Genomic DNA, 21,942 nt, shown 5'->3' on the forward strand with positions numbered 1-21,942 from the left:
GGTGACACCGCCAACTAATCAACGCCGAGCTAATAGATTAGAGACAGATTTAGTGCTTTTCGTGTCTCCAGGATTCCCTTAAAAACCCCCCCATGTAACAATTGTTACACCGGGTGATGCCAAGTCTATGAAAAACAATGCCGCCGCCTTCGAAGGAGAACAAAGCGGGCAGATATTTCACCGTGCAGACAGACTGGCAAGCGATTAATGTGCGGCAGAATGAAGTGGGCTTATGCCACAGCTGACAAACAGTCAAGTGCACAACCCTCTTTCACTGCTGGCTTACACAAAAGAAAGCAGAACACTTGAGTTTAAAAAAAAAAAAAGGAGCAATGCCCACTATCGCTCTAAAAATGTTTAATCCTGTCAACAACAGAACAATGCCTTACTGGAGCCCATAACCACTTTATGGCTCAGATATAATGAGCTTATGATATGAAGTGCTTCTTTAACACACACTGGAGGAAACACAGTCGCTGTGCACTTACACTACGACCGTACCATTTCCCCCCCCCTTAATCATTCCCTTTATGCTTCGGTTACAGCCTATGTAGAGTCACAGTTTGCTCATAGGAACTCAAACACAATTAGAAAACGCCACTCTCTCCCTCTAACTAATACATTACTCTAATCATCATGTCTAAATGTCCAACAAATGTTACCACAAGGTTACTTCATCATCTGTACTAAATGCATGCACGACACTGTCCAGTCCAGTTGGTGGCGCTCTTCTTTTGGTCAAAAGACACAATAAAAAAAAAAAAAGATGGTAACCATGGAAACTTGCCTGAGATGATGTGATTAACTTTGCCAGTAGCCACTCAAGTACAAGTCGGCACTCAAGGAACACAAGGAAACACAAATGTGGGCGATTTTCCCGGTGAGAAATAGTTGCTACTGGAATGGAACCTCAACACTGCAAGTATGCCCTGTTCCCTGTTTATTTCATGTTAAGTTAGTACAGAACGATTTCCACTGAAAAGACTGAAAGTCATAAACATGGAAATCCTTCCATCCATCCTCCAACAAAAGAAAATTGCATTAGTTATAGAGCTGAGGGCAAAGTGGAAATTGGTGCAAAAGATGCAGTTAAATTAAATCCAACAGATTACATTGAAAGTGTGTGTGTGTGTGTGAGAGACACAAAGTGACGCACACACACATCTGTCAGCTTGTGGAAAACGATGCTGCCCGCCTGCCTGACTGCCTGTGTGTGTCAAGTGATGGAATCTTATCCTCCTCCTGCCCTTCTGCTGTGTTCTATTTCCAGATCTCATCAGGCCCGTGTGGAGATGGTGATGTACTGCTGCCTGGTTTAGCCCGTCGGTGGATCAGTGTGTGTGTGTGTGTGTCTGGATGGCAGCGGACGACAGCAGCGCCGCTTGAGGCTGCGTGGAGTTCAAGCCTGAGGGGCAGCGAGTTCATGTTTCAACATCTGTTCACGGCCGGCAGCGCTCTGTCTGACCGCAGTTAGCTTAGCACACCGTGTAAATAATCAGGTGAGGGGTAAGCAGATGGCTAGCACGTTAGGTGAGTGCATTAGCCTCATAACTGCTATTGAGTGACACCCACGACTGGCATAACCTCAAAGGAATACTTTAAGCGATTTAGCTTTGTATTACTAGAATAGGGGTAGTATTTTTGAAAGACTGTGCTTCCCAACCTCAGTTTCCGCTGAGTTGAGAAATATCTTCCTTCTTTTCTGTGTTAAGTGTCCACAAGTGACACTTGGTCCCGTTAGCGTAACTGTTAGTAAAGATGGCGGACATTGGCGGTCCCGACCTCCTACGAGTGGGTCTAACATAACAAACATTAACATAACATACATTTCAATCAACCTTTAAACCTTTCACAGTGAAAAATATATTTTATTTATACAAAAATATTATAATAAAAAAATTATATTATAATATAAATATATATTATAATATATATATATATATATAATATTATTATTATGTATTATATTATATTATATATTTATATTTACCTTCAAATCAAAGGTAACTGGGCTGCATGCAATGTCAAGGGTTACAGTATTTTTTTAGCAGCAAGGCTGACTTTATCTGGGCCTTAATGATATAATATATGGTTACTTTTATAGTTACTAAGTTACTTTTGAACATTCGGATAACATCAAAGGACAATTTAATTCTATTCTTCAGGGATTTTTTATGGCATGTGTCACAAAGTGAGTGGCATGTTTTACTGAATCAAACTTTGAGAATTTAAATCTAAACTTGTGTTCTTGAGCTCAAATAGTGACATAATTACTGTATCATAGGTAGGTAGGTAAGTAGGTACCAAGGTAGGTTAGTAGGTAAGTAGGAAGGTTGATAGGTAGGTAAGTAAGTAGGTAGGTTGGTAGGTAGGTAAGTAAGTAGGTTGGTCAGTCGGTAGGTAGGTAAGAAGGTAGGTTGGTAGGAAGGTAGGTAGGTAGGTAGGTAGGAGGTAGGTAAGATAGGTTGGTAGGAGGTAAGTAGGTAGGTAGGGAGGTAGGTAAGAAGGTAGGTTGGTAGAGGTAAGTAAGAAGTTGGTTGGTGGGTAGGTAAGTAAGTAGGTAGGTAGGTTAGGTAGAAGTAAGTTGGTAGGTAGGTAAGTAAGTAGGTAGGTAAGAAGGTAGGTTGGTAGGAAGGTAGGTTGGTTGGAAATAGGTAGGTAGGTAAGGTTGGTAGAAGGTAAGTTGGTTGGTCAGAAGGTAGGTAGGTAAGAAGGTAGGTTGGTAGGAAGGTAAGTAAGTAGGTTGGTAGGAAGGTAAGTAAGTAGGTTGGTAGGTAGGTAAGTAAGTAGGTTGGTAGGAAGGTAAGTAAGTAGGTTGGTAGGTAGGTAAGTAAGTAGGTTGGTAGGTAGGTAAGTAAGTAGGTAAGAAGGTAGGTTGGTAAAACACATTTAATACACTCAGGACATGTTCAAACTCACAAGCTAAAACACTATTTACCTCATTTACAGTCCACTATCTCTGTGACACAGTTTACAGCATGGCAAAAAGCTGCTGAGCTAATACAGCGGAGAGTGTGACACCACTTGGACACAATGATTTCATGTCATCACACCGACTTCACGCAGCGGCCTCAGAGAGGCTCTTCTCGGCGCACATTAAGGCAACACATTAATTTCTCATGAGGAACATGCAGTATTCACGCAGTACACTTCTCATCCAATTCATAAGCTGAAGAGCAGTTACCCAGATGAAGCGGTTACAGCCGGAGAGCAGGAGAGGCTGAGAATCTGGTGTTTACCTCCGTGTAAGAGGAGCACTGGAGCTCCATGAGGACGGCCCATCAATAGCACGGCAATCTGCAGTTTCCCATCTGCTTGCTTGTTAACTGAGACATACCATTGTGAGCGAACCTGCTGCAAGTTGTGGATCGAGTATGCAGACGTCTTATTAACATTCTGGTGGGTTCCTGTGGTTATGTCTCAATCAACCAAGGTAGGAAACACACAGACACACAAGGACCATAAATAAGATTTGGCAGTTTGACACGCTTCCATTTGCTTGTGTGTAATATTTGGAAAGATTGGCTGGCATCAGTTTTGTGTGTTTTTCAGGACAGCTTTATCTTCACATACAGCAATCATATACGGTACGATTAGCAATTATAGTCTGGATATTTTCTTTGTCAGAGTTAATGCTGGTGACAAATCTCTATTTTCAGTTATTCCCAGAAACAAAAGACATTTAATTTAAGGTCTAGTTTGTAAGAGTTATATTAGACATACAGTATAATGGTGAGACTGCAGGTTTTATATTTTAAAGTCATTTGACACAAATGTGCATTTTTGGCCTTTAAGATTTATGTCACATATATTGAAAATAATATTAGATGTTACAGATTTGGCACTAAATTTCTTATTATGACAGTATTAGGGTTAAATTGGCTTGAATGGGACCATTTTGACAGGTCACACTGGGGAAATCACAGAACTGTTAATGATCACACTGTCCTGACTTAAACTGAACAGAGTCAGTCGTTAATATAATAATATATATATATAGATATATAATATAATTATTTATACTATAATCTTTTTTCATTCTAAATACTGTCACTTTCCAAACACTGCATCTGTGACTCATGTCAGGATTTCAGATACACTTAGGCAAATACAACACTCTCAAGTCGGTGTGAATCACGTGACCTCTCATTCATAACACCCCTCTCTCTCTCTCTCTCTCTATCTCTCTGTCACCCTCTCCCCATTTCCCCCAAGACTTTAAACTGTATAATGAAGCACAACAGAGAGTAAGTGACATCAAAGAGGCCTGGGGGTAAAAGCATGACTCAGCTGTTCAAACCTACACTCTGAACACTGCCTCCATGTTGGCATGGGAAGTAGCTGCTCTTAGAGCGAGACTTTCAAAACGCTCATTTTATTTTATATCCATCCATCTTCTACTGCTTTATCCTCCACATGAGGGTCACAAGAGTGCTGTGCCAATCTCAGCTCTCCCTGGACAGTTCACAGTCCATCACAGGAACACATAATGTCATGTTGTATTGTGGTTCCTGTTTTATTTTGAAATTTCTCTCTCCTCTCGTTTCAGGTAACTTGCCCCTTCCTTGTGTTTTCCTGCCAGTCTGATTGTCTGCTCCGCCCTGGTTGTTTCCACTTGTTCCCCATTACCGTGTGGATATTATGGTCTGCGTCTCCCTTTGTGAACCAGAGAACCAGCGTAAATCCCGTACATTTGTCTTGTCAGGAATTATCAGTATTTGCTCCATGCCACTGTCTCGTCAGGTTTGCTACTCTTTTTTCTAGTAGTTTAGACTAAAAGAGTGGTTTTTGTTGCTTAGCTTTCCTTGAAAGAGATGTTTTGTTTGTTAGCTTTAGCTGTTTTTTGTTAATAGTTTTTCCTTCAAAAGAGTGGTTTTGTTTGTTAGCTATAGCCATTTTTGTGAGTAGTTTTTCCCTCAAAAGAGTGGTTTTGTTTGTTAGCTTTAGCTGTTTTTTGTTGGTAGATTTTCCTTCGAAAGAGTGGTTTTGTTTGTTAGCTTCAGCTGTTTTTTGTTAGCAGTTTTTCCCTCAAAAGAGTGGTTTTGTTTGTTAGCTATAGCCATTTTTGTTAGTTTTTCCCTCGAAAGAGTGTCTTTTGTTTGTTAGCCATTTTTTGTTAGTAGTTTTTCCCTCGAACAAGTGTTTTTTGTTTCTTAGCTTTAGCAAATTTGTTTGTTGTTTTAGTTTTTCCATCTTAGGAGTGTTTGTTTTGTTCCACTTCTGTATTTTTCACTTTGTCTCCCTAGTCGTGCAACTGGGTTCAAGTCCTTGTCCCGGTGTGACACAGAGAGACAAACAACCATCCACTCATCACAAATTGGTGTCCAATTTACCCAATCCCCATAATGCATGTTTTTGGACTGTTGGAGGAAATCGGAGAACCCGTAGAAAACCCACGCAATAATAGTATGCAGAGCCACCACCACTGTAGTAACTATTGTTTTTTGCAAACAGAAAACTTATTTCATGTCACGTCAGTTGACCAGTGAATAAGAATGTGGGTTTGGATGTGAATATGCATTTGCTTTGTATAGGTGAGACGACTATTTATTGTCACATCAGAGCTCAGGAAATTAGACTTTGCTCAGAAGCTTTGCACATGATCTCGCTGCTGTTTCATGTCTGCTATCACAAACAAACTCATTCAATTGCCTAGCAGTGTCATTTCTATTTATTCACAGTCCACAACTCGACTCTGACAACAGATCTATAATAGCTCCAAGAGAAGAAGTGTAATCCATCACTGTGTGTGTGTGTGTCTGCCAGCTGCTTAGTTGTAATATAATTTCCATATGCCAAAAGGCCTGAAGTGGGGTTTTTCTTTTATGCGGCAACATTTTTCCTTCACATAATGAGAACACTCTCTGTATTATTAAAAAGCTCATTTACAAATGAAACAAGGCTGTTGCAAATAATTGCAGAGCACAGGCTTCACTGGCGGTTAAAAAAAAAAAGATCTATATCGGCCTTTTCAACGGGGGAAAACACGACATTATCACTTAACACTTCCTGACACTGTAACCTACATGGTGCATTAATGTTTTTGGTTGAGTATTTTGGAGACTGCCACTGAGTGGACATTGTGCTCCGATATTTTCCTGCTATTCATCCTGCGTAAGACACAATGGGGCGGAGAGGTGAGCGTGGGGTTGAGGACAAATGGCGACAGTGAGAGAAAGAAGGGAAATTGAGGGATGGGCAGAGCATGGAGGAGAGACCGCTCAACTTGTCTGACCCCATCACGTTACCCTGGCAACAGTGTAGGAGTTGCGTTGCTCTTTCTGGCCGAGGGGGAGAGAGTGCGTGTGTGTGTGGATGCATGTGGAGGTATGAATGCATAAAAAAATCCAACACAGGTTTCCATGCCAGCAACAATGAAGTACATGGTTTAATGTGTTTACGCTGAGGCCTGGAGATCCACCATGGAAGAACATGCAACTCCCAAAGGAGGGTTTATGTATTCTGCACGGAGGAATGTCAGCAACCCTGAAGATGCTCGCAAAAGGGTAAGGAGGGTCTCGACGAGGCATGCATAAACCAGAGGGCAAAGCAGGCTCACAAGTGGAACCTGGCGTGCAGAAAAATAGACAGGGTGTGTGTGTGTGTGTGTGTGTGAAGAGTACAGGGATTTATGGCGGCGGTGGTGTCTAATGCACGTAATCACAGTTTCTCCACTGCACTCTCTGCTTTTCTCAGGCCAGTAATTATTTAGGAGACACAAAAAGCTGTGCAGGTTACTCCCTCCCTATCAGGCAGCGCTACAAAGGGATTACAAGTCACCAGTCCACTACATACTAATCTTAACAGCCGCAAATCAACAACACGTGTAGATTAGAGAAGTGAATACATACATTTGAATTTGGTTCCTGATTATCTTTGACATTTTTACCATTTTTATTCAACGCCAGTCTGTTGTGACATCCTGACACGGCCTTTTAAAGTGGGACCTACTTTGTGGTGTATTTCTGCTCCTCTTCAGTGACACAGCATGTTATTGTTAATGACATCCATATTCCTGGATGCTCAAGTGTTTTTGCAACGCCCGTTAAGCGTTCACCACGCGACAGCTTGGGTTAACTGTACTTCTGAGGGCCATATTTTCTCATAAAGTCTGATTAGAAAGCTATTCAAGGCGCTTAATACCGAGCGTGTAAATGCCCTCTTTCATCTCTGCATACGACATGAAAGCAGCAGTCATTTGTTGCTTCAGCCGCGTTTAGCGCCTTTTAAGCGGGGCTGAGGTGTGGCTGCACAGATTTATGGCTCGGCTGATGGACTGATTCTATACACATTACCGCGGCTCTTGGCATGTCAGATAAATCACTCTGACTAGTCATGATTTAGACTGGATTGATTTAATCACGCCACGCTTGCTGGCTTTTATCACGGTGCACGCGTGACGCTCGGCGGAGACGGCGCGCGCGCACACACACCTCCCGTGCAACGCCGCCGTCAGCGGCATCAAACACACCTTTGATTAACTTAGAGCATTTATACCGTCTCCCTGTTTCTCTCAAAGCATGTAATCGGAGTGTTATTGCCTTGCAGGGAGAGAAAGGCGAGCACATTGTGTGCCACGGGGCTTATCTGGGCTGTGAACAAGAGAAAGCACACATTTCTACAGTGATCAATGTTGCATAATTGGCTAGCGCACGGATTAAATGAACCGCATCCTTTTCACCTTTTGTTAATCGATGTGGTGTATTTTTCCTGTTCATTTGACTTCATGGTTTCAGGCTCAATCCTTTGTAAATTGTAAGCTAGTTTATTGGCGATGCTGCTGTATGCACTGTTTTTGGGAGGGCAGGGTGAATGAACAGGAGACAGGAGGTGTTAATCCCTGGCAGGTGAGACCGCTGCTGCTGCTGCTGCTGCTGCTGCAGTTGTCCAGCTCACAGGAGCCAAACCTGTGAGCAGGCCATCTCTCTCACTTTGTCACTTCTCTGCCTTTCTGGGGAATAACTGTCAGGTTGGTTTGTGGCTAAAAGCATCAGCATGAAAGCTCTCGGTCGAAGCCTGCAACATGATGATTTCTTCAGACTTTTGCTTTGTCATGATCATTGTCACGTTCACTCCAACTACTGCTGTCAGTAAAATATGACTCACCGGATTCTATTCAACACGTACAACTCTGAGTGTCTTAAAGCAAATCTCCCTTAACCCTTGAGACTTCCTAGGGACATTTCCTGCCATTCTGTTTGAATTGTTAAGCCATTTTGGCTGTGTTGAATGAATACAGCTCAAATTTTCCAGAGGATATTTATTTTTAAACTTAGGTCTAAAATGGCCAAGCTATGCAAAAACGTCCTAATTTGTTCCTAGTGGCAGAAAACGCCATCAAAATCAATGTTTCTGCCAAACATTGACCCATCCTAGGGTCTAACAATAATTATTATATAGACATATATATAAATATGTATATATACATACATATATATTTTTTTTTCTTTTTTTAGACAGAAAAACAGTGCAATTGTTAAAACAAACTGGCCTTTAAAGTTAAAATTTTTATTAAAATTTAATGTGTATATTTCAGACTGAAGTAGCTTTAAAAGATTGACTCATTTAAAGTGGAAAAAAAATATTAATATATAACGTTTTTATAGCAGTTTTTGGGAAGGTGGCATTTTCTGCCGCTAAGAACACAAGAGGAAGTTTTTAAAGGAACTCTTAAGGGTTTAGTACAAGCCGACTGCTGTTCAAGATACTCCTCCATACCCACCATCTATGAAAAGAATGGACAAATAATATCTGTATTTCTTAACGTTGTCATTGTGTCAATAACTGGATGAAGCAAGATTGTAAATGACGTTCAAAATTGACGACACAAAGCAGGTTATCGCTCCGTCGTATGCGATGTGACATTTCCCGTTTTGCTCCACTGCCAGAACGAGCCACATCAAAGCCGGAGCTGTGAGTGAATCGCCTCGTCGTCTTACACTCGATGCATGAGCCGAGGTTTTGTTGAGCTAAGCTGCGTTAAAAACGTAATTTAATCAGCTGCACTGCACTCACAATAGGAACCGGAATACAACGGTGCACAGGCAAACAAGGGAGAGAGAGAGAGAGAGAGAGAGAGAGAGATGTTCTGGAACCTGTTGGGAGATTTTTTTCTTTTGAGCGAGCAGAAGAAATTGCGTGTGCAGGTGGTGAAAGCCTACGGCCAATTCTCCTTTCTGTGTCTCTTTTTGTCTTTCATTCCCTGCCCCTTCCTGGTATTTGCATCCATTTGACTATTGACACTGTAGGGTTTTATGAGCTCATGGCCGTTGCTTATTATTTAAATATTCTATATATAAATGCTACGCGAGCCGCATTGGTGAATGAATGAATCAATAAATGTAATGCACTTATATGGAGTATTGATACTGCAATCAACACCCTGACCCTGAAAAATAAAGCTCTCTGAACAGTTTGTTTCACCATCATCACTTCATAATTACTTGCAGTGATGAAAGTTAACTGGCCAAATTAGACAGTGGTGTTGAGAATGTAACTCCTGCCAATCGTGCACTTAGTGCCTTGCTACATCGCTGTATTGCGACATCATTACCGAGGCCAATGGATTGTGTAAATGACTGCTGCTTATTCTCATGCCTAGTCTATGTAATAAATAGCCCATTTCTACATTCGCACAGCTCATATGTATTACGTTTGGAATTACTCGAGCTATAGATGCTACTGTGCGTATATATGCATGTCCTTTTATTCATGTTTTTGTTCATGTTCACATGCCGGCAGCTTTTTCCACGTATATCAAACTCTTACATGGCAGGCAAGAGGGTGAGCGAACAGTCAAGTAAGTCCTAAAAATTGCCACGACTGTGTTTGTGCGACGAGTGTGTGAGTGTTTGTTTAGCACACGTGTGAGAGCTAAATTAGCCCCTGGAGTGACACCATCTGGCCAGAGGGGGCTGCTGAAAGAGGAGGAGGAGGAGGAGGGGGAGAGAATGGGGGAATGCAGCGATAACAGAGCGCTGAGGCAGAAAAATAAACACCGCCATTAAATGTATTTGAAAGCTCTGTCAAACATTCAGGGAGAACACGCGTCGAGAATGACACAGTCCACACACTACAGTAGCAGAAGCCATCGGTGACGATCACAACACAGCTGCAGCGTTAACATACACAGCACTGTGCAAATATGACATAAATACAAATCGTTATTTGTCAAAAACACCATCACGAGGTGTTGTTTTCTTGTAATAACAACACCTGAAATAACACAAAACGGTGTCGTTTAACTACCGAAATAAAAAGTGCAACAGTTTTCATATTATGAATAAAATAAAGGGAGGATCACGATAATAAGTCTTGAAAAGAAAATGTGTATATTATGATATTTAATACTGCATTTGGAAAGTGGATGTAGTCTGTGGGAGTGACAATATGCTGAGCAGCCACCAGGGGGCAACTCTGCTGGATGAAAGAACAAGTCTGAGTGGAAGTTGATGGGAAAATGAACCTCCAAAGGTCTTCTTCAACAGTAAATAACGTTCCCATTTAGAAGAAAAAAGTCAATTAAGATTGACACGGAGGATAACTGTTGTTAAAATACAAACAGAAATATCTGAGGAGGCGGAGTTCCACAGAGCATGAACAGGATGAAGTGACAAAGACACAGAGAGTGCACACAAGGCTGCGTTTACGCGGCATGGTGCGAGTGAACCAATTCTGATTTATTCCTCCCATGACAGTGTGAGCAGGGGAGAAGGCCGGATGGATCCGGATGTGGTCGGATCGGATTAAAGCCTCATTCGAATGTGGACGTAAATCAGATATGTGCAAATATGTCCCCATCAATCGCTGAATAAAGCCAGTGTGAGGATGTAAACATTTGTTTCACAGTGTCAATGCAGATTTCAGAACATGAAATTAAACAAACAACAACATTTGGTCATCAAGACGTTTCAGCGTAAATAAACCACAGGGACAGGGATAACAAAACATGCAAGAAAAACCGAAACAACAAAGTAGAAACTCAAAGTCCATGAGGACAGAAAGATCACCATGGAAACTAAACATCCAAATACATCAAAAGCACCTGTAGAACCTGGGGGTCAACGTCTAGAGGTCATGACACGGGTCTGTGTTGTCTGATTGAACCAGCAAAAAGTGAACATATTATTTTAGCTGCTCACTGCTGATCACTGTCTCTCCTCCTGCTACAGTAACACTCCAGCATTTCTGCTGCTGTGGACTCTGTTCATTATGGCGTCTCACAGCAGTGTGTATCGATCTCTGCTAGTTTCTGCAGTAAAAGCTCTTACTCTGCTGAAAAACAACAACAAGCAAACTAAATACTAGAGCTGTTCACTTTATCAATATTATATTTTTCCCTGTTGCAGTGCTGACACTGAGGCATTTAGTCAAATATTATTTTTCGAGTATTAAATTACATATCCTTTTGGCTGCTTTTTTCCAATACTATCTTCAAACATGGATACAGATATGGAAGCCGATTTATGCTGGAAAAAAGGTAAAATAGTCAAAGTAAGTCAGAATTATGAGATAAATAGTCATAATTATGAGATAAAAAGTCATAATTATGAGTTCAAAGTCGAAATTAGGAGATAAAAAGTCATAATTATGAAATAAAAAGTCAAAATTATGAGATAAAAAGTCATAATTATGAAATAAAAAGTAAAAATTATGAGATAAAAAGTCATAATTATGAAATAAAAAGTAAAAATTATGAGATAAAGTTAAAATTATGACATAAAAGTTGAAATTATGAGATATAAAGTCAAAATGAAATGACAAAAAGTCATGATTATGAGATTAAAAGTTGAAATTATGAGATACAATGCAATATAGATATCATATTATGACTTTTTATCTCATAATTCTTTTTCTTTTGAATATGCTATAAAATGAATCATAACCTTACTAACAAACACATAAGAAGATGAAAAAGGATGTCCCAGGACATTCATATAAGGTATTATTTCCGTGGCAATTTACCAAGGGTGCACCTGGGAACACTAAGGGTTAACTGTATTTTATTAAGTATGTAATACTTGAAAAACTATTTTTTTAGTTGTTGCCAAACATAAACAATATATGTTAAAATGTGAAATAAATCAGAATCTGGATGTTCACAGGTCATCGGGTGTCAAAGGTCACGCCTCCCGTCTCTAACAAGACTATGAAGTCGATTGTGTGACAGGAAAGAGGTTTTTTTTGTTTTTTTTACAGAGTCCAATACGTCCTGTGAACCTCCCACCCATTGTCACAGGAAGCTCCCTGTTTTCTGCCACTCAGCCCACACACTTGAGCCCAAAATACAGCCCAGTGTCATTCCTTGGATTTCTCTTTTCCCTCACACTCTCCAGAGAGAGGAAGCGTTGCCTCGGCAACAGCTATTCCCATCGGTGGGGGAGAACGACAAAGAAACTCCTTTAAATCTGTAACGGTCTCTCACTGTCAACAAATTAGCTTGTAACATATTTTCCTGTACCAACTGTTAATTATGTTGGGCTTTTTTTTTTTGCTTCCGTGGGTAAAACTGCTAAAAACACATTGGGACATTAACAGCAAGCCTCTTCAAGAACAATAAACAGCCTGCTTTTGGATACTAACATGCTTCTCTGTCTGCAGAACTGCCTGCTCGCAGTTTGACAGTCTTTCTCTTGCTCTCTTTTAACCACAAAGCCAAAATCAAAATAGAAATTACAAAATGAGTTTCCTTTTCCACCGCTGACTAACACAGGAGATAGCGGCAGTGTTTTGACATCCGCTGAATTTCTGAGAGCGTCCCGCTGTGAGCTGAACCCTGGTGAGGAGGCAGCTTTGTTCACACAGCAGGAGGCTGACAGAGCAGCACAGTCCCAGCTGCAGACGACTGACGAAGAAGAAGAAGAAGAAGACGACGACGACGTAGAAGGAGGAACCTCCGTAAAAACTGATCTTAACCAGTCACACATTTCCTGTAAATAATTCTCATTTTTTTGTACATTGTAAATGACACAGACTGTCCATCTTCTACCACTTTATCCTCCACATGAGGTAGGCGGGGTCACACCGTGGAAAGTTCACCAGTCCATCACAGGGCCACATACAGAGACAAACAACCACCTAATCCCCATATTGCCTGTTTTTGGACTGTGTGAGGAAGCCGGAGAACCCGGAGAAGACCCACACACACACTCCATGCAATAAGGCCCTTGTTCCGACCGGGTCTCGAACCTCGCTTTTCTTTCTGCAAAGGCAAGCGTGCTAACCACTACACCAGCCGTGTGGCGCCCTGACACAGACCACACTCTAGAGGGAAAATAGTGACCAATAACAACATGAACATCACGCAAATTCTTTATAAACTCTCTAAAGTGACCCATTATACAACTTCAGTCAGTGTCTGTCCATGCAGTGAAGTTAAGTCGAGCAACAACCTCTACTGTCCTTGTCCCAGAACACAAGCATTAGAGAGGAATTGATTTACTGAGTGAAGTGAGTTCACCTTCACTCTATGCCCAGTTTCAGCTCGTTATGGCGCTTTTCCATTAAACAGTTCTGGCACGGCTCGGCTCGACTCGGCTCGCTTTTCCATGAGTGATGCTGAAATGTGACTAATTGGTCAGAGAGTGTCATAACTGAACGTCCGACACAAGAATCAAACCCGCCATTTGTCAGACTTAGATGAATTGTGATAAACACCATGATCTCCTTTTTTGGAAATCACAACGACAACAAAAACTATTTTTATGTTTACGTTTAAAACGACCTCCTTTGCAGGACAGTAAAAAAAAAAAACGGAACACCAACTGCCACCTAAAGGGATGTTGACGTCTGAATATTCGGTGACTGCGTTTGACAGTGAGCAAAATGAGCTGCCACAGACAGGAATAGGCATCGTGTCGAAATCAACAAAAACAAGTGTGTGATAAAAGCCGCCCCACAGCGTTCCCCAAACACTGAGTCAGCTGTGAACTGATGCCGTCACACTGTTCGCTGAATGAGCCTGACGCTCTGTTTACACACACACACACTTCCTCCCAGCACTTTTGCTTTCTTTGTTTCCCTTTCCTGACGGTATTAGAGAATAAAATCCACAGTGCGTGTGAACTGTGCAGTAGTTCCACTCCTACACAACAATACCCCTTAAAACACAGGTTTTAACAGGTTTTTGTGGGCGAACGCGCTCATTTCATGCTCGTCCGCTTCATTTTTGGCAGTGACGCAAATGAATTCATCATGACATTGTCTCACGCGCACACACACACACACACACGTCACCTTCATCCCTCCCTTCCTCAGCTGTCGGTGTGAAACCTCACCTCCATCTCCACCTCTCCACTGGTTCAACCTCAGTGAAGACAAATGTGACGCTCCCGCTCTTAAATGGAACGAGGCCCTGAAGCAAAACTGAAATGAATCTACAAATTAATCCCAGACATGATTTTTTTTTTTATGCAGATTCAAGAAGTATTACCATTATAACTATTCAAAAGTTTTAGTGAATGTTTTTTATACATCCTTTCACCTACAAAGAAAATAAAGTCATTTTGCAGTAGATCTGCCATGGATTCAAAGTCTTGTGCGTCAAATACACATTTTTTAACATTTCTAATTACTTTACGCACTGCTGCGGTGATAAAACAGCTATATTGTAAAGGTATATGGAAGCATTCTGCCTGTTTTTTACCTCTCCACTTTCAATTTGATATTTTATAGCCTCTCTTTTACCCACGAAGGTCACCCTTGCCTTGATATGTTAACTACGTGGAATGTGTATACGTTTATATAAATGTCTTGCTTGCTTGCTTGTCCCTGTGGTTCGCTGTCCTTGAGACTACATTTGGAAGTAGTGTGGGCTGGTACCGGCTGTTATTCTTATATTCTTATTCTCCTATCGCTCCCAGCAATTTTCTGCTTCCTTTCCTCTCCGCTCATGCTCTCCGCTTTATATGCATGTTAGTTGTTGATCAACGATGCAAACTGCGTCCACCCCTCAGGTGCATGAGGAAGCATAAATGTTTATAAGGTGGGACGTGAACATTTAATGTCCTCCACATAAATTGTACGCGCTGTGCTGTAATGTGTGGAGGGGGCGGAGGCTTAGGAGAAGCCCGTGTGAAACTCCTCTCTGCTGACATTATCTTTACCTTTACGCACATTCACAGATATTTGGATACTTAAAATTTATGAATCAAGCAAATAAAAAAAAAATATATTCTCTCGAAACACAACATGGCATATTTTTAATAGTTTCTTAATGAAGAGCGAGTCATTTTATCTAATGTCCATCCCATCCATTTTCTAACATCTGGAGAACATCAACGACAGGTGCACTAGCATCGCAGTGCTTCATCTAACAACAACTGCAGCTCCTGTGATTTTGGATATTACACAACTGTACCGCTCTGACAGGAATCTCATTTAGCTCCCACACATTTTCTAGAAACACATCACATTTCATCATATTCCAGTACTGTATACTCAGACAGAGTTGAACTCCCAAAAAAAAAAAAAGCTTCTTGCAGTTACTGACATTTTATAGAAACATGAGGAAGTATTGAGCTATAAACTCTGGGAACTGCTAGAAAGTCCTGGAGAAAAACAAAATGCTTCTTCTTCTACTATCTGACCGACTAGGTATCACAAATAAATCTGAACAACATCTATTGTGTTACACTATGATGCCTCAATACTAGGGATGCACGATATATCGGCATTAATACTGTTATCGGCCGATGTTCGTCATTTTTTAACATATCGGCATCGGTCCAATTATTGAAACTGCGCCGATTTTAACAACCGATGTTTATACCCGTCTAATTGCTGTTTGTGTATGTGTGTCGGGAAGGGGAGGCCATGCAGCATTTGTTTGGGCATATGACAGCGTCAGAGACGCAAGCACAGCACAAGATGTGTGTGTGTGTGTGTTGAGGAGAGAGAATGTCAGCGGTGTGGGCGATTTTTCAGGGTGTCGATAGAAGATACGTGAAAAGCATTATGCAACAATTCCGCGTCAAGTCATTCAATACCACAAATTTGATTATGTCATTTGAAAAAACGCCACCCTGAAGTACACAAACAACGGCAGGAAGCTAACGCTAGTAACATTAGGCAGCAGACCAAAAAGAAAGCAGCGCAGCTGGGACTCGACCAAAGGAAGACAGTGGCCAGGGCAATAACGATCAAGGTAATGGAAATGATTGCTCTTGACAACCAGCCGAGGGTTCCGACGGTTGATAGCGCATATTGAACCCCGCAACAACCTGCCAAGTCGGTGCTACTTTTCCGATGTTTTGCAATTGAATAAATATCTGGTTGCCATGAATACTGGCAAGTTTGATAAAGTATTTTAACATGTTTTCTTTTATTATGGCAGCTCTTAGTAGAGCTTGTCAGGTATTGTTTCTCATATCTGTTGTGTAGTTTTATTGTGAAGGGAAGTGGCGCGGTTGTTGTTGCCGGGAGGAAGGGTTGTTGACTTTATTTACATACCCAGTATAGACGCCCTTATCTCGGTTACAGTAACTTTGGCAGGCTATTATTTTTATTTATGTTCATGTTTGTAATTTATGATCCAAACTTTCTCACAGGAGTTTAGTGAGTTGAGGGAGTTAAACTGTACTTTCATTTAGTTACACACTTGCTACAAGTGGTAAAGGTTTCTAAAAACCTTTACTTGTAGTTGGTTACTTGTGTCTTATGTGACCTTGTTATTTGGAGGTAAAACATATTTTGAAAATAAAGGAAGACATTCAAAAATTCAGCTTGCATGATTTTCATTCTGTACAAACTTTTATCATCTCAGAAACTTTTTTTTAAAAACATATATCGATATCGGTAGATATCGGTTATCGGCCATAGCAGCAATATTAATATCAGATATCGGTATCAGTGGAAATAGTCATATCGGTGCATCCCTACTCAATGCCACGTTTTCTTGTACGATACTGTATAGATATCTAAATCATTCCAATACACTTGTTTTTACATCTTTCGGCTGCTTACGACACATTTCTGCTGATTTCTGCATTTACCACGTGGCCGTACCAAGTATTCCCCATAATGCAAAGGATTATTGTTCTGCAGACCTTCTGTATCCAGGGAATAATCAGGAATTATAACACTACACCCCCACACTTTGGTCATGTTCACAACTACAACCAGTTTGATCACTTATATTCGATTGCCTATTAGAAGTATTTCAAAAACAGCGACACAATATTTAGCCTATAATGTCTACTTTGTCCTCTAGAAACAGCGGTGAGAAATTAACCACTGATCTCTGTATTTTTCTGCTGAATCAATTGCAAAAGTCAGAAACAAGCCCCAAGTTTTACATATACACATACTTATATGCATATATATATATGTGTATACAAAATGTCCATTTTATGTATACAAAAAATGGAAAACAACAATGCTAGGCAATATAATCTTCAAATGATACCACAATATTCCATCATGATATCACAATAAAGTTAATATGTGATGTTTATTTCTCAAATTTCAAAGTAAAAGTCTTTGTTTTGATATGGAATGATGCATAGCTTCATGATAAAAACATGTCTATGACGCAAGATAAATGCGCTGACAAAAATAAATATGAAATGAAAGTAAATAACAACATGCTCAACTGCTATTAAAACACTAAATAAGCTTATATAGGATATCATTTACTGCTGAATATAATACATTTAACAATTGTCAAAATATTGCTGGCTAACGTTGTTATGATATTGATATTCTGAGGAGGTCGTGGGCCATGTTTTCATTATAACGTGATATGAAGTGATGGGCCGCATGTAACCGAATGGAGGACCACATGTGGCCCACGGGCCGCCAGTTTGACACCACTGCTAAATTGACCGTAGGTGTGAGAGTGAGCAGTTGGACTGGATGGACGTTTACAGTGAGAACAGGCTAAGAAGACTGTTCTCTAGAGCTGAAAGAATTCATCGATTATTAATCGATTACTAAAGGAATCGACAACTATTTTGATAATCAATTCATCTGTTTGAAGTTTTTTTTTCATGACCAAAACAAGACTTCCGATCGTTTAAGCTTCTTAAATGTGAATATTTTCTCCATTCTTTGCTCTGAACAACAAAGAAATCATTCACAAGTTCATTTGAGAACATCATCATTTCCAGGTTTGACGAACACCGACCGAACATTTTTTAACAATTAATCGAGAAAATAATCGTTAGTTGCAGCTCTACTACTATCATCCTCTTTTCCCACATGTAAACATTGTGAATGTAAAGTAGCCTGTGTTTCCCCTGTTTAACCAAACACATTTAAACACAACACAAATGTCCTTAAGATGCTGAGGCGGTAAACATTACATAAGAACATTAGTGGGCGATGGAACACTGTCGTCCGGGTCACTGTAGGTGTTTCACTAACAACCGCTAATCTACCTGATGACTCCCTGTCTCTTTAAACCCACAAAATGATATCACTAAACCCAAAACGCTTGTTTATCTAGACAACAAAACATTGGCAAATATTACCCACAGCGACAAGAGTGAAATTATCTGTACAGCTTACATGTTTTAAAAGTTAAATTACAAGCTGGCTGAGGGAATAGAAGCAGAAATGAAAACACCAAGTCAAGAATTACATGCCAGGAGATAAATATAGCCTGATCTGTGTGTGTGTGTAGAGTCTGGCACTCTGGCTTCACTGCTATCATGTCCTGTTGTCCTTGAACTATGTGTATTAGTATGAGTTGCTATGACGCCGGTGTCAGCGAGACAAATTCCTGTGCATTTAATATACGGGACGATTCAATTCACTGAAATGAGGCAGAGAAACTGCTCTTTGAGCACGGTGAATAATAGCAGAGGACACGAGGGCAACGCGGGAGCATTGGACGGGTAACATATTTATCCTGGAGCAAACACATACACACACGCGGACAACCAGAAACAAATGCACACACCAGCTGCCCTCTCATCCCTCATCTACGCAGTGCAGATCCTTGACCAGGGCGCTTGTTTGAAAAACCAGAGGTCAAACCGTAAAGCAATTACGCTGGCAAATCATCAACCAAGGGCTGACAGCAATACAATTACCTCCAGGCTGCAGCAGACAAGTGTGTAGAGAGAAACAGAGAGCGTGTGCTATGTTTAACTCTGAATGTAACGGTGCTTGCTGCATAACTGCACCCCACCGAGTGCACTTTAATTCTGTGTTTAACAGGTACAGAGTAGTGCTGAGGAGGAGGAGGAGGTCTGCTCGGTGTTACTTATTAGGCCTTGGACTCAAGCCACTTCACCAGGGCAAAGAGAGAGAGAGAGAGAGAGAGGGAGACATGGAAATGGTGTCAGGAGAAAAGAAAACACAGAGCCATCTCCCTGCAGTCAAGGCTGACAATGCAGCTTCCTGACAAATCGCCCCCGAGGGACGTAAACAATTACCGAAGATGAGAGAAAGAGAGAGTGAGGAAAGTTGAACGGGAACATGGGCCGCTTCGTCTTCTTCTTCTTCCCAAATTATTACACAGTGAGAGAGAAGTATGGTGTCACCGACTAAAGAAGAGATGTCAAACAAACAAACTAACAAATACAATTCTGCAGAAAATCCATTATTTAATAATAAGTAGTTATACTACAGAAGCTTGTTATGACAGATGGGATCATTTCCTCTTTTTTTAAATTTGGTTATCACCTAGTTTTCACAATCAAACACTGTGACAGCAACAGTCAAGCAGAATTAATGTGATAGGTTGAGCTTCCTGAGATGAATAATTGCGCGATTCACATGAAATAAGTAACACGTGCTGCGTGTTTCCACAATAACAGACAGTGATCGGCGAAATGACCTCATTTGCATACATACAGACGATGTAAACAAACCTACGGAGCATGATTTCAAGCACATTTCTACATCCGCCCACCACAACAGGGAAAAATAAATGAAATGATTCCCATCTGTGCACAGAGACCAAAACATCCTGCACGTTCAGTCTGAATAACTGTTGTTATTCATGTATTAAACTCCACTTCTTTGAATATGTCCTTGTGTGGTTAATCACACTTGTGTTACGTTTAATCCCCTTCATTTGCTTAAATTCCATTTATATTCTTTCTCTCCTGCTTCATACGGGTTTATTTAAACGCTTTTTGCTGCTCCAGTGACCCAATTCCCCGACAGGGATCATTAAAGTTTTATCTTAATCTGTGTGAAAAACTCTCCCCGCACTGTGGAGTCCAACCTGAAGGGAATTTTACTGATAAAGTTAAAATGACAGAGAAATCTAGGGATTGCAAATAAGTAAAAAAAGAAAATGTCTTTCCTGTGGTAAAGAAAAAACAGCATTTCTATTAAACTGTACATTAGCTAACACGACTGAGATTTAAACGAGGCTGCAGAAAGGTAACGCTGTAAATCGCCTGATTAATGACAAACCAGATGGGAGGAGGCTGTGCGGCGGAGGAAGTAATCAGTGGCACGTAGCGAGGAAGAAGCGTCTACAATCAGTTTGTCTGAATAAGCTGAAGACCGAGTGAAATGTCAGCCCTGATCACAGTCGCTTTATAAACCTGGACGTTGCAGAAACAAATCTGTCAATCCCGCTGGTGTCCACACTTAGTATCCACTAAATGGGAACATAACAATTTGCCTCCTTTGTAACACACTGATAGACTTCCAACTTATCTTTTTACTTTGTCCTTAAAATAGCTCCTTTTATTCCATTCTGTGTTGTGTTTTATTCGCATTTTTAGTTGATTTTAAAGTTAAAACAGGGCTTTAACCTCTTAACTCTATAGCCTTTTCCTATTGTATTCCACTCTGTGTTGTATTTTACTGTTTTATTTGCACCGTTTGTTGTATTTCAAAGTTTTTATTGTTGTATTTGCGTTTTAAATTTCCTGTTCCTTTTATTGCGAAGCACTTTGAGCTGCAATCTAACCACTATTTTCATAATCGATGAATCCGTCTATTGCTGATCAGTTTGAATGATTTCTTTGTTATATGGAGCAAAAAAACCCGGAAATATTCCCATTTAAGAAGCTGACAAATCAGAAAAACCTGCTTTAATTCCTTAAAAACAATCAAAATAGTTGACGATTAATTTAGCAATCGATTAACAATCGAGTGATTGTTTCAGCCCTACTGCAATCCTTGCATGAAAGGTGCTCTACAAATAAAGTTTATTATTGTTATTATTATTTACAACATTGACATCAAGTTCTTTTTGCACAAGGACTGGAACTAGTTGTTAAGACCATTAACTCCTGTTTGTTTAAGCTATATTTTTCCATTCAAACTAAGCCGGGTGGAAACAACATCCTTGTGCCTAACTGCTTCTACCTGGGCTTAAAGTTTTAAACCACTGTATGTCCATTTCTATATTCAGTCCACACCTTTAACCACATGCACCTGAGAGAAACCACACACCCGAGGCAGGACCCTGCTCCCCCACTGCAGGCACCAGCCTGTCAGTCATCTAGTGGGGCATGTAAAACTTAGTCCAGTGGGTCTAAATGATGTCTCATCAGGTGCCGGAGTGTCAAAGCAGCAGTGCAAGGCCGAGGTAGTGGACAGGTTACCATGGTGCCTGCTGACGGTCTCTGTGCTGTCAGATGTAGTGAGACAGGACTGGGAGAGCGAGCGTGTCTCTGAGATACAGCAGCAGAGGAAAGGATGCACTGGGCATATTAGGTCCGGGAACTGATTTCAGCTGAGGTGAAAGCAGACGGATTGATACAGAGGGGAGGAGTGTGAGCCGTTTGTGAAGAAACACATGAGTGAAGAAACAAAACATGGCTGGTTGACTTTTTCTTTTTTCTTTTTTTTAACTTTCCAATGTAGTTGTTATCTGCCACCATCATCTTTTCAGTGCGTACATGCACGGCTGTATGTATATATATAGAGATATATAGATATATATATGGTGCACATGCGTCAAAACGTCAGGTTTGCTTCCACTCAGTGTGATCAAACAGCAGCGGTGCCTCTCGTCTCCCTGCTTTCCCA

General features: G+C 40.7%; 1 protein-coding gene across 10 annotated transcripts in view; it reads right to left on the minus strand.

Moving 5' to 3' along the window:
* The window catches only part of fbrsl1 (fibrosin-like 1), a 286,283-nt gene that overhangs the window by 194,336 nt on the left and 70,005 nt on the right, over nt 1–21,942 (minus strand). The window lies entirely within an intron of this gene.

Source organism: Solea senegalensis, linkage group LG5 (assembly GCF_019176455.1).
Source record: "Solea senegalensis isolate Sse05_10M linkage group LG5, IFAPA_SoseM_1, whole genome shotgun sequence".
Classification (NCBI taxonomy): domain Eukaryota; kingdom Metazoa; phylum Chordata; class Actinopteri; order Pleuronectiformes; family Soleidae; genus Solea; species Solea senegalensis.